The 14,328-nt window shown below is 43.5% G+C and overlaps 1 pseudogene; it reads left to right on the top strand.

The window, feature by feature from the left end:
• The first annotated feature begins 854 nt into the window (after window positions 1–854).
• LOC119254783 (60S ribosomal protein L37a-like) lies at window positions 855–1,125 on the top strand (annotated as a pseudogene).
• The last annotated feature ends 13,203 nt before the right edge of the window (window positions 1,126–14,328 follow it).

The raw sequence follows: 14,328 nt of genomic DNA, 5'->3' as shown, positions 1-14,328 counted from the left end.
GGACTTTAGGAGCGTGAAATAATAAATTTCTGTTGTTTAAGCCACCTGGTCTACAGCATTTTGTTATGGTAGCTCTAGCAAATGAAGATGTAAATCTACATGCCAGTTTAAGATTTGATTTACCTGTATAAACACCAGGCTTACTGTGTTTACATTTACTGCCTCATTGACCACGAGGGAGCAAGCTATTGGTCAGGTGGGTACATTTTAAGAGCAGCACTCTGGAGGCAGCTCCCACCTGTCCTTCACTCCGTAATCTCAAGTCTTTCAACTCCTCAGAGCCTAAGTTGTCTGACCTGCCCAATGGGCTTCACACAGTGATGTTGTGTTTTGGCATCATGCCAATTAGTTCCCAGTGATGGGCCTCCCTGGTGGTGCAAGGGATTAAGCACAGCACTGTGAAGCTATCCACAGCCTCTACAACTCGAGTTTGATCCCTGGCTAGCCAGGGAGCTACCCACATGGCACAGTAGACCTCTCCTGTCTCACCTGCTGCTCCCCTCAGCAGTGTATTTCAGTAGATCTGCCTGTTTTGTTCCCCGCTCATCTCTGATGAATCCTCTCACCCCCACATCTCTGGCCTGTGCCCCAGTTCTTACATGCATAAATAAATAAATCTTTTTTTTTAAAGAAATTATTCTTAAAAAAAAATTAGTTTCTAGTGATGAGGTTGCATGGACCTCTCTTTCTGTTTCACAAAGCACTCAGGAGTCACCATTAGACCAGGAGTTCCTTTGTTTTTGTTTTTTGCAGGCTTTCAAAAAAGAATATAATTTGATGCCATTAACCCCAGATTTAAAAAAAAAAAAAACCAATTACCTTCCTCTCTGGGCGCTCACCTAGTTTACAGTGACATGGCCAAATGAACTAACAAGGTGGGGATCACTGGTAAATATGGGACCCGTTATGGTACCTCCCTTAGGAAAATGGTGAAGAAAATTGAAATCAGCCAGCACGCCAAGTACGTACACTTGCTCCTTTTGTGGCAAAATCAAGTGAAGAGGTGAGCTGTGGGGGTCTGGCGCTGTGGTTCCTGCATGAAAACGGTGGCTGGTGGTGCCTGGACCTACAACACCACTTCTGCAGTCACAGTGAAAAAGACTGAAGGAATTGAAAGACCAATAGAAATTCTACAATTTGGAACATTGCCAGCCTATAATAAATGGGTTAATTTATGTAAAAAAAAAAAATTAGCCTGTGGACTAGTTAGTTTGAAACAACTACATACTGACTGGCCAACGTGTCATTCTTTGGCACAAAAGTGCCTGCTGAATCTGCACGTGTTTGCATTAGTGTGACCGTTCTGGAGTAAGCATGCCTGGAGCGCTGCCGTCCCTGTGGGGAAGGCAGTGTCTGGGGGTCTGGAGTGTCCGGGGGTCTGGAGCAGTGCCTGGCTGTGAGAATGAGAATCGTCTTAGCTTTTGCTTAGCTCTTTCTAGTTGTCCTTGTCGTGGGTGTAGCTCTACAAATCTCTCAGCTCAGGCCTCTGAGTGTCTCTGTGCCTTCCTTGTTTAAATTGCTAGAATCAAAGATAACTGATACACAAAAAGAAACAGAAATATGAATCCACAAACTTTAAAGGTAATACCAACGGTATATTAATTTGATGGTTGCCTGCAATTTAACTATGTGAAGATCATAGATACAAGCAAATCATGAACTAATTTTATTGTGGCTCTTTTTTTTCACTCTGATGGTAAAAACTATTGAAGTATGATGACCAGATTTACAACATTAAAATAAAAGAGACATTTGGATGATTTAGAAGGTTTTCTCAGAAATCTTTTTACAAGTATACTAGTAATAATAATAAAACTCTAGGCCAGGGTAATTTATCAAAATGAACAATCTGGGAAAAGAAAAGAAGAAAACCAAAATTTATTGAACATCTTGTAATTTCTGGACCCTGTGCTCAGTGCTTTGCACATATGATCTAATCTAGTTCTCACAACAATTCAGTTGGGAAGGCATCATTAGCTTCATTAGAAAGACAAAGACTATATTAGGAAATAAATAATTTGTTTATGATTCCTCCATTTAAAGGAGGAAGAACTGGATTTTAAATCAATATCCTTTAGTCCAAGTTCTTAGATTTTAAATTAACGGCTGTATGGTTATTGGTGTCAAAGCAAAGTTTACAATCTTTTTTTTTTTAAGATTTATTTATTTATGCATATAAGAGCTGGGGTACAGGCCTGAGATGGGGGGTGGGGGCGAGCAGATTCACCATAGACAGAGTGGGGAACAGAACAGGCAGACTGTCTGAAACACACCACTGAAGGGAGCAGTGGGAGAGACAGGAGAGGTCCGCCTCACCATGTGGGTTTCTCTCTGGCCGGCCAGGGATGCCGGGGATCCGAACTCATGCTGCAGAGGCTGCGGATTGCTTCATAGCGTGGTGCTTAACCCCTTACGCCACAACAGAGGCCCGCAAAGTTTACAATCTTAACCTCAAGGAATGCGTGACCTCAAATAACCAAACAAATATCAACCTAAGTGGCACTCTTAGATAGTGTTTCCCAAAGTACATGATAGAATGACAGCCTTTGTACATGTACATGTCCATGTTTGCTAAAAAAGATTTTATGGTCAGATATGTTTTGAGAAATGCTGCATTTTACATCCCCTCCTTAGAGATTCATGGTGCTCATCACCATGTGAAAGACACAGAGAAGGTCTCCTTTCACCTAAGAACATGCTTTCCCAGGAACACACTTTGGGAAACCCTGATCTCAGGCACTATCTAATAAGTCCAGTTGCAGAAATAAAACGGACAGTCCTGCAGGAGCTGAAGGGAGGGCGTGACAGTACCGTGAGCTGACGGATTGTGCCGTGATGGGATTTGGAAGTGGAAAACTTACCTGTTGCTGGAGAAGATAGTCCAGGAGGTGAAACCTATCCCCAGTGCAGGCGGAAAGGCCTGTTTTGGCACAGAAGAGCGTCAGCTTGATGGAAGTAAAGGCTTACTTCCGGGAAGCAGCAGGAGGAAGTGGGGTAAGGTGACTGGAATGAGAACATTTTTGCATGCAGCTCAAAAGAGACTGGGATTTGCCCTACAACTGGTTTCCAATGACACCCCGTAATTACACAAAGCTCTTCAGGCTTGCGGGTGCCTCTCCTGTGTGTCCTCACGCGCTCTAACACTGTGCAAATGGGAAAGGAGGGGCCTGGGGGAAAGGAGCCTTATAATGGGGCTCCTGCTTCTCTCCTCCCTGGGAAGTTTTGTAGGGAGAAAACCACTTACCCTTGCTCACTACAAGAGATGTTCTAGAACTTCAAGGTAAAGGATCTACAAATGACACGTTTTTTCTCGTTATTTCATATGCTAATTATTTCACCCACTGCAGTACTGTCAGGCAATGGCACTTTACAGATGAGGAAACTGAAACTTAGAGAATGAAATAAGGTGTCTGAATTCTCTAGTCGTCTGAGCCAGGAATCACAGATGATGAGGACAGTGGAGGCAAGCAGAGGAGTGACTTTTTCAGGATTTGGATTTAAGGAGAAGAAGCCAAGGGAGAAGAAAACACTGGAAAAGTCAAGTGGGAAGGAGTTAACCAAAAAAAAAAAAAAAAGGTGTCCCTAAGGCAGGAGGGGCTGTGGAGTTGAGAGCATAGGTGGGGGTTGTCTTAATGAGCTGAAGGGCCAGCTCTTTGCCCTAGACGATAAGGAATATGAGAGAGAAATCCAGGAAAAGAACACCACCGAGATGGGGGAGGGGCTTCTGCTGAGCTGCAGTCTCATGGACAAAGGAGGAGGTGACGCAGTGTATAGGGATAAGGGGCCGGGGGCTAAAGAGAAAATTTGGAAAAGCTTCTGTGAGGCATCTTCCAAAAAGGAACAGGAGATGCTTTGCTGAAGATAAACAGCAATTGATACTCTATCAGAGATCTCCAGTCCAGGAAGAACGTAGGGAACAGTGAATTCTCGAAAAGTGAAAGAAGTTGAGGGGAGAGGGAATTGGAGTTGTGAGTGGCCCCAAGGGGTGATTCTGGCCTCGCACCACACCACCTGATCTTACCTGTATCACTGCATTTATACTCTGAACTGACACTCCTGAAAACTTATCCGTGTCCACACTAGATAAACCCCTGGGGAAAGGGGCCGTCTCAGTTGAGCTGGTGGCCATGATGCCCTGTGCGGTGTCTGGCAGATGGCAGACAAGCAGTGCAGAGAGAAAAGAGGAAGGGAAGGCTGACTATGGAGTTAATCTTGGATAGAGAATCTCATATGCCCAGCAGGAGCTTGGAGAGCAGAATGAAAGGTGAAGCGCATGGGCCCCAGGAAGATGGAATTATACAGGAGACAGCTCACATCAGCCCACAGGAATGATTTTGCACATCTCTTCCCAACTGCATGTCAGTGAAACTACACTGGCAGCTTGACACCAACAATGGTGAGTGTACTTACACCATGGCAATAGCCAGTCCTATATTCGGCTCTTTTTTCTGAAGAGGCAGTTGTTAAACAATTACCAGCACACCAGTGGATAAACATTCAGATTCTGCTCAGGTGGAACAGAAGACATCACTGTGGCAGGTTGCAGACAATGAAGGTGGCCTCGCACAACACAGGAGGTGGGAGGTCCCCTCTGCAGAGGCCACAGTCACCAAAGGCATCACCCAGGACCAGCGCACACACCTTCATTCTTAATAGCAGGACAGAGCAGCTCCTGTTTCACTCGCTTTCCCTCTTCTGTCTGCTGTTATGACACCTGGAAAGTGTACAGATGAGGAGGAGGGGTTGAGTGAAAGCAAGCAATATGAAGATGAGTTGGTTTCATATCACCTTAGATTCTCTGGGGAATTGTTCAGTTTGGGGGCCTTTTGCAAGGAGAGAGCAATGAGACAATGTGAGACACTGCTCGAGGTGACGGGCTTGTATAGAGACAGCAAAGGGAGGAGCAGCCTCTCCTTTCTTTATTTTAATTTTTGCTACTATTACTATTATTTTCTTACATCATTGTGCATTTTTGTACAATATCTGATTTCTCCCCTCAGGTGTAGTCCCCATAGCTTTCCCACCACCATAGCACCCGTGACCATCACCACAGTCCCTTATGCCCTTCCCTCTCATTTTGGTGCCTGTCCCTCCCCTCCCCTGCTGGATGCGTCAGGTCTCAGTCCAACTTGCAAGTTCTGTCCTTTTCCTGGCCCTTTGTCTGATTTCTCTAGCTGCCACTCCTCTAAGGCCTGCCAGCCTTGAACAGGCCCATAGTTATGCATATGCGCCCCTCCTGTGTTAAAGTGCTGCAGCCTCTTCGCAAGAATGGTTGAAAAGCGGGTACATAGCCTCACCAATACCTGCAAGCTTCCACGCTGGTCTCCCACAACTCACCTGGTTACATGTAATCCTACCTCAGTCACACATACACACCTCTGAACTTCAAATGCAAAAAAAATTAGAGCAGACCCAAGAAAAGTCAAGTTGTGGACAATACAAAGTTTGATAAAAATTCACAGTCTTCGGGCCTCCCTGGTGGCACAGTGGGTTGAGCACAGCACTGTGAAGCTGTCTGCAGCTTCTGCAGCGCGGTTCGATCCTGGCCGGCCAGGGAGCAACCCACATGGTGAAGCAGACCTCTCCTGTCTCGCCTGCTGCTCCCCTCAGCAGTGTATTTCGGTCCATCTGCCTGTTCTGCTCCCCTCTCTGTCTCTAGTGAATTCTCTCATCCTCTCATGCCTCTGGCCTGTACCCCCATTCTTGTATAAATAAATAAATCTTTAAAAAAAAATTCACAGTCTTCCCTGGGGAACACTGTCAACCTGATAGTTAGGAGCTAGAGCGTTAATGAGTGCAAGCTTTACATTGCAATGGCCAGTGGCACTCTATGGGAAGCTGAAGGTTTTGTTTTTTTATGTTTTGTTTTTGCTTACCTGAGATAGTCTGAGCTCGCCCTGAGCCAGTGCAAGGAACTGAATCCCGGTGATCCAGCTACAGTGAGGTGAGGCTGGGTCACTCTGACACCCACTAATGTTAACCTGTGTCCATACTCCACATGCACATAATTATATATGAAATATAAGGGCTCTGTATTCAAATAAGAGAATGTTTTATGCTCAAGAGTAGTAAAGAGAAAGTATTAAGTAAGAAATATGTATTCTTAAAACAAGACAGTGGAATGCATTAAATCAAAAGAAAATCTGAGAATCACAAGTATTTCAAGTCATAACTCTTGAAATCTATATGTCAATTTCAATTTAAAATGGACATTCTGGGGCCTCCCTGGCGGTGCAGGGATTAAAGTCTCAGGGCTGTCAAGCTATTGCCAGCCACTATGGCATGAGTTCCATCCCCAGCCAGGGAGTTAACCACCATGGCACAGCAGACCTCTCCTGTCTCACCCGCTGCTCTCCTCAGCAGTGTAGTTCAGTAGATCTGCCTGTTCTGCTCCCCACTCTGTCTCTGGTGAATCCTCTTACCACCACACCTGTGGCCTACACCCCAGTTCTTGTATGCATAAATAAATAAAAAAATATATGTCTTTAAAAATAAATAAATAAAATGCACATTCTGAGATATTCTGTGCACTAATTTAAAAGTCAGAAACCATAATTTTTCTAAGGGAAAGATGAACTGGAACAAAAAAGAAGTACATCATAGTAAAAATTGGCTCTTTTAAAAAATCAGTGTATAGGGCCTCTCTGGCGGCGCGGCGGTTGAGCGCTGGGTTGTGAGCGCCAGTTCGATCCCCGGCCGCTGGGTGAGGGTCCCACATGGCGCGCAGATCCCTCCTGCCGCCTGCTGCTCCCCTCAGCAGTGTACTTCATGGGTCTGCCTGCTCTGCTCTCCGTTCTGGCTCTGGTGGGTTCTCTCACCCTCCTGCGCTTCTGACTGTGCCCAGTGCTTGTGTAGATAAATAAATAAATCTTTTTTAAAAAAATCGGTGTATAATTATTAATCTTAGACACTGAGGGTCTAGACTTGACATTTCTTTATTGCATTTCTGTAATTTGATGTATAGGTAATTTATGGTATGTACAGAATATATTATAATGCCAGAATTGTATGCTCAACTTTTAAGTTTAAATAGCCTAATCTCACTCATTTCTCTACCAGAGGGTTTAAATGTTCACTGAGTTCCTAAGAAAAATAAAGAATACACTTAATAGCAATTTATATTCCTAGATCTTAAAGGCACATTAGCTAAATATTACATTTCTTTTGACAAATGATATCTCTACTTAGGTACCATTTGGGAATGCAAATGTATAAATGCAAGGATGAACTAGTGATCCGTACCTGCGTGTCTTACTCCAAACAGTAAACTTTTCTGGGCCTCCCCTAGTGGCGCAGCGGTTGAGCGCTGGGCTGCGAAGTTGCCCGCAGCCTCTGCAGTGCCGGTTGGATCACCAGCCAGAGTCCCACATGGTGCGACAGACCTCTCCAGCCACGCCCGCTGCTCCCATCAGCAGTGTATTTCTTCTTCAGTCTGCCTGTTCTGCTCCCCGCTCTGGCTCCGGTGAATTCTCTCACCCTCCTGTGCTTCTGACTGTACCCAGTGCTTGTGTAAATAAATAAATAAATCTTTAAAAAAAAAAAAAAAAAACAGTAAATTTTTCTTAAGCAGTGGTTTGATGTTTAAATGTCAAAATATCGGGCTTTCCCTGGTGGTGCAGCAGGTTGAGCACCTTGCTGTGAGACTGTCCACAGCCTCTGCAGCGCTGGTTCAATTCCAGCCAGCCAGTGAGGGTCCCACATGGCGCGGCAGACCTCTCCTGTCACACCCACTGCTCCCTTCAGGAGTGTATTTCGTCAGTCTGCCTGTTCTGTTCCCCACTCTGTCTCTGATGAATCCTCTCACCCTCTTGCGAATCTGGCCTGTATCCCAGTTCTTGTGTAAATAAATAAATAAATCTTGAAATATATATATAAATGTCAAAATGTCACTGATCCACCTTGTAGAGCTGCCACTGAACCCCACAGTGTTCTTCAAGGCAAGCCCTTGGGTTGAATCTCCTCTGAGCTGTTTGCAAAGTTCCAAAGAAAACTTTCATGCTCTGAGCACTGGGGAGAAAGGATTTGGTTATAAATTTTCCTGTTTTCACAGAATGATTCCAGGATTTATGTGTTTTATTTATGTATACGAGAACTGTTACAGAGCAACCCAGATATAAAACAGGTTGCCTGACTGTGGATCCTCGCCTGCGCGCTTAAGGGGAATTAAACTGCAGGCACATACAAAAAGGTTAACAAAAGGTTTATTTACAAGGGAAAGGGAAGTGAGGAAATGTACAACTCAGGGAGAAAAGAGGGAGATAAATTCTTAAATGCGTCCTACCTGTTCCACCGACATAGAATCCCAAATGACCCGCCAGGACCAAATGCTCCCTGGCCAAGAGCATGAGCCGAGAGAGAGAGAGAGAGAGAGAGAGAGAGAGAGAGAGAGAGAGAGAGAGAGAGAGAGAGAGAGAGAGAGAGAGATGACTGCTTAACTCTGCTCTCAGGTCCTCACAACCTCCCTTTGGGGATCATGGGATTTATAGTTCCTAGTGTCTTTATGGAGTGGGGGTGACATCCACAAAGCCTGTATGGAGTTTGCTCAGGACATCCTTTCCCCCTAACAGAACTGGGGTGTAGGCCAGAGGTAGTGGGTGAGAGGATTCACCGGAGACAGAGTGGGGAGCTGAACGGGCAGATCTAATGAAATACACTGCTGAGGGGAACAGTGGGTGAGACAGGAGAGGTCTGCTGTACCATGTGGGTCAGCTCCCTGTCCAGGAATGGAACTCGTACCACAGTGGCTGGCAATAGGAATAGCCATACTGTTTTCCATAATGGCTGCACCAATTTTCATTGAGAATGTAATCTTGAGTATTTCAGCTCCATGAAATATGTGACGCTTTCTGCATATGAGAGTCACATGGCTGGGACATACCAAAGCGCATGGTGAAGAGCTTGGTATCTGGATTTTTTTTTTTTGAGATAGAAAAATGTATATTTTGATGTCTAAAACCAATTCTCCTGTGACTGACACCTACCTGTTAGTTTTAAAAGTATGGTCAAAAAAGTCTACATACTTAAGAGAATGCCTGGAAACATTGCCAAAATTTCCCCAAAATGTCAGTATAATAGAGTTGATTCTATAGTTAACCAGAGAAAGGAGAATAAGGCAAGAAACAGAGAGTAAGCTCCCTGTGCTCTCATTAAGCCAGCATGCTAGGGGAAAGAAATTGAAAATATTTCAGGATACTTTTAAAAATGCATATTTAAAAAAAGTTTATACGAAGTTCATAAACACTGAGAGGTTGTAGCACAAAGGGGCTAATTAACATGGGCAGTGCTAATAAAGGCTGGGGCTCCAGGCACATGGTTGGGACCGCACAGAGCTCACTTTGTGTTCGATCAAGTTTTAAGGCGAGCATGTAGAGAAAAAGAAACTCTCCTGCACCGCTGGTGGGGGTCCAACCACTGTGGAAATCTGTGTGGAGATTCCTCAACCTACTAAAAATGGAGCTTCCATATGATCCAGCAATTCCACTCCTAGGTATTCACCCAAGGGACACAGAAACATTAATTCAAAAGGGCACCTGCACCCCTATGTTTATAGCAGCACTATTTACAATAGGTAAGCTATGGAAACATCCCAAATGCCCCAAAATAGATGACTGGATCAAGAAGATGTGGTACATATATACCATGGAATATTACTCAGCATTCAAAAAAGACAAACACATGCAATTTGCAGCAACATGGATGGCGCTGGAAGGGATCATGCTCAGCGAAATAAGCCAGAAAGAAAAAGAAAAATACAGGATGGTCTCACTCTTAGAAAGAATTTAGAAAACCTAAATAAGGGACCAGGAAAAAGACTAATTATAATAAAGTAAAAATCAAAATTAACAAGCAGCTATAGGGCCTCCCGGTGGCGCAGCGGTTGAGCGCTGGGTTGCGAAATCCCGGCTGCTCCCGGCCACCGGAGGAGGGTCCACATGGCGTGCAGACTTCTCCTGCCGCCCGCTGCTCCCCTCAGCAGTGTACTTCGGTCCTTCTGCCTGCTCTGCTCCCCGCTCTGGCTCTGGTGAATTCTCTCACCCTCCCGCGCTTCTGACTGTACCCAGTGCATGTATAAACAAAACAAACAAACCAGCAAACAAATAAATAAAGCATGCCTCTAAAAAAAAAAAAAAAAAAAAAAAAACAAGCAGCTATAAACCAGAGACACACCACAGGGGGCGGAGAAGGGAGTAGGATCAAAACAAGGGGGCTGGGAATTGTATGGGGACTATAACCAAGATGAAAATGCATACATTGTGCAAAAATGAAACATGATGTTAAAAATATATATACAATTTTTAAAAAGAAAAAAATTTTAAGGGGTAGGAACAAAGTACAGTTGCTCGTCCAGTCTGCGGCATATTTGCTCACTTCATAATCTGCTTCTTACATAAGCTGTTACTGAATGGAAAACAAATGCAAGCGCGTCAAGCCCGTGAACAGATGGTGCTTCTGTATGATGAAGAAAGAATGCGGTGAGAGGGACAGCAAGTTTTAAAAAGATCTCTCTTTCCCCTTCCCCATTGTCTGCTGAGTTTCCTCCTCGACCTCCTCCTGCTAGCCCCATCTTTCTCCCGGGCTCCTCCCACCTTTGTTAAGATGAAAGATGTTACAGGTTAAGAGAGATGGAAGATGATGCTTAATCCTATATCCCCTTTGTGCGTTTTAGTCCAGCTCTTGTCTCCCAAAGTAAAATAAAGAGGCAAAGGCAGCTGTAAAATGGCAGCGAGGCCGGACACAAAGAGCACAGGGCATATGGTGACCTTCCTTTCTCCGAGGCGGGTTGAGCCTCCCTTGTCCTGCTGGGAGGTTGTTCTTAAATATCATTTGGATACTATTGTTTGTCTGAGGCCAGGGGCGAAAATGTGACCGTCTTGCTGAGCTGGAGGGAAGAAGAATCTAAAAAGGATTTATGGAAATGCCTGGAAATATTGCCAAAATGTCAGTGTACTAATCGTCTGCTGAATTACATCTGAGGCAGTTCCTTCTCTGCGTATGTTCCAGAATGTATGTACTTTCTTACTCTCCTTTGGTTCCTTTTGCCTTGTTTTGGATCGGGATTCTACACGGTTACATAAAAGTGATGTGGTATATGGTACAATGACAACATTAAGCAATAGAGACAGTGCCCACAGAAATCAGATTTTCCAGGGTAGTTCTCATTTCAAGCAGTCTGCTTTGTGTGTCTATTGTGTGTCCTACTTCTCAGACCATACGTTGCCCAGGTTTTTTATTCCAAAAATAAATCACTGTTCGTCTCTTGTTTATTATGAAACAAGTACATAGTAGGCATGAATAAATATTTTGGGAAGGAAAGATGGGAGAAAGGGAGGAAGGGGGAGGAAAGGGCAGAAGCTATTCTAGGAGGTGTTAGGAGGTCCAGACTTCAGTTCTGCTGACCATTAGCTAGTGGTATGGTGCTCGGCCAAGAAGAGTAACCCTCTGGATCTTTTTTCATCATTTAAGAAATGCCTAGATAAATCCAATTTCTTTCTATTTTTTTAATTTTATATATTTTTACATCATTTTTCATTTTTGCACAATGTATGCATTTTCCTCTTGGTTATAGTCCCCATACAACATCACTTGTCATCAGGGAAATGCAAATCAAAACTACCATGAGATACCATCTTACACCAGTGAGAATGGCACATATTAAAAAAACTAGCAACAACAAATGTTGGCGAGGATGTGGAGAAAGGAACTCTCCTGCACTGCTGGTGGAAGTGCAAACTGGTCCAACCACTATGGAAAGCTGAGTGGAGATTCCTTAACCTGCTAAAGATGGAGCTTCTATATAATCCATAAATCCAGTTTATTTCTGAGTTCCACCCAGACCCAACAATCTGTATTCTAATAAAAAGAGAGCTTCCTCCAACATTTTTTTAAATATTTATTTGTTTATACATACGAGAACTGGGGCACAGGACAGAGTTTTAGGGGGTGAGAGGATTCACCAGAGACAGAGTGGGGAACAGAACAGGCAGATCGACTGAATACGCTGCTGACAGGAGCAGCGGGCGAGTCAGGAGAGGTATGCTATGCCATGCGGGTCACCTCCCTGGCCGGGGATCGAACTTGTGCTGTGGTGGCTGCGGTAAGCTTCATAGGTTGCATCTTAACCCCTTGCGCCACCAGGGAGGCCCCCCTCCAACATTTTTAAGGTTTTCTTTTCCTTGGTTCCTGGTCTAATGGCTTAATTATAACTAATCAGAATTACCAGCCCTCTTCACAAACATGGCAATGATATTTAAGTTTCTCTATTCATGGTAAATGGCAAGGCCAGCACTGGGAGTCACTAAAAGAACAATCTATAAAGGGGGAAAAAGATGCAGAAACAATCATTTAGGACTATTGCATTTCTTTAAGGAGAAAATGAATATTAGCTTTAGGACAGAAAGGGTACCAAGGTGCAGAGGAAAAACTAAAGACCACTTAATCGTGCTGAATAAATGATTTAAGAATAATTTACTTAGTGACTCAAAAGACATAACTGAAATATGAGCGATTTGGGGCTTTACACAGGACTGTTCTGTAATGAAGACAAGACATCTGAACTCACAGCCAAAGAAAAGAATGCCTTGTAATTAACTGCGTGCACTCAAAATGTGGTCCAAGTTATAAGGGAAGATATGAGGAGTAATTTTGAAAATGATTTTAATTCTAATATTTAATTTTGCTAGAAAGAGAGTTGTGATTTAATGGGGTAGTTAAGTAGAAGCTGATAGAGATATAAGAAATGCATTCCCTCAGAGTTCATGGGCTCTGAGAAGACTCCAAGCTGTGGTGGGTTGAGAAGTCTCATACAAAGCATCCAACTCCCCTCAACACACCCTCTGTTCCCAGAGCAGGCTGAAGGAAAGATTCCCCAAGACAAGGATCATGGAACAGGAGGAGGAAACCAGGGCTGGAAGTCTGTGGCTGTGCACCTTTGGGGATTATCTTGCAAGAAGTCTCCTACGATGCTAGTTAGTATACAGTAGGTCCTCGAAGAAAGCCATTTTGTTCTTTTTTTGTTTTTTGTTTTTTTTTAAGATTTATTTATTCATACAAGAACCGGGGTACAGGCCAAATTCGCGGGAGGGTGAGAAGATTTACCAGAGACAGAGCGGGGAACGGAACAGGCAGACTGACAAAATACACTGCTGAGGGGAGCAGCAAGCAAGACAGGAGAGGTCTGCTGCGCCATGTGGGATGCTCACCAGCCAGTCGGGATAGAACCGGCAGCGCAGAGTCTGCGGACAAATTCACAGTGCTGTGCTCAACCGCCTGCGCCACCAGGGGAGGCCCAAGAAAGCCATTTTGTTATAAGGTTGATGAGGAAAAACAATGGATTCCCAGGGGGACCCCCAAGTCTGCATGGGTTTTCTCCCATACCTCAAAGATGCACACTTTAGGTTCACTGGTGTGGCTCAATTGTCCCAGTAACACTGAGTGGAAGTGCATCCTGTCCAGGGTTGGGTCAAGCATCTGGGATAGACTATGGCCACCTGGGACTCTGATGTGGAATAAGGGTAGGGAGGGGTTTGAAAATGAATGAATGAATGAATGAATGCATGCATGCATGCAAATGACTGCTTTAAATTAAAATGTTCTGGGTCTTTATTTAGAAGTTTGGTTGTGTTTTTGTGACCAGAAATATGCTATAGAAACTTAACTCTTGTTTACATCAATTATGTTAAAATGGGTTTCCTTATACATTTTTTCACTTAAAGAGATAGTTTCCAAGAATCTATCCATAATTATTGATTGCTATATATTATAATTATCGCTTTATTATTATAGCTACCATGTATTGATATGTGCCAGGGGATGCTCTAAACACTTTATTTACTTATTCAATACCTCACAGCAAATCTGTCAGGAATTTACCAAGTGTGAGCCCCATTTTGCAGATGAAACAATTGAGGCAAATGAAGAAATCATATGCTCAAGTCACATGACAAAGATCAATCACAGACATACTGGCTGCTCTGTTTGCGTCCCTAATCCTGATACTTGGTGATGTCGAACAACTTTTTGCAGGAGTTAAGTCTCCTTATTTTCACTCACTTTTTCCCTTGTTAAACCGTATATAATGCTTCTACTTTCATTTCTTCAATAAAATCTGAAATCAGAATTAGATTAAATATATATGTACATATATGTATATCTATACAGAGAGAGTATTTCAAAGGAATTCAAGTCTGAGAAAGCTTTGGAAGCATGTTTGTTCATTTTAAAGGATTTTCAGTAAAAATGCTAATGTTTTTAATCTCAATCCCCATATGTTTAAAATAAAAGACTTTTACTAGAGAAAGTCATTGAACTAAGATGCATTTTTTAAAAGAA

The sequence above is a fragment of the Talpa occidentalis genome, unplaced genomic scaffold, assembly GCF_014898055.3.
Source record: "Talpa occidentalis isolate TD23 unplaced genomic scaffold, MPIMG_talOcc4v2.1 talOcc4.3, whole genome shotgun sequence".
NCBI classification, from domain to species: domain Eukaryota; kingdom Metazoa; phylum Chordata; class Mammalia; order Eulipotyphla; family Talpidae; genus Talpa; species Talpa occidentalis.
Note: the sequence above shows the minus strand (reverse complement) of the source record. Positions and strands in the feature narration are given on the sequence as shown.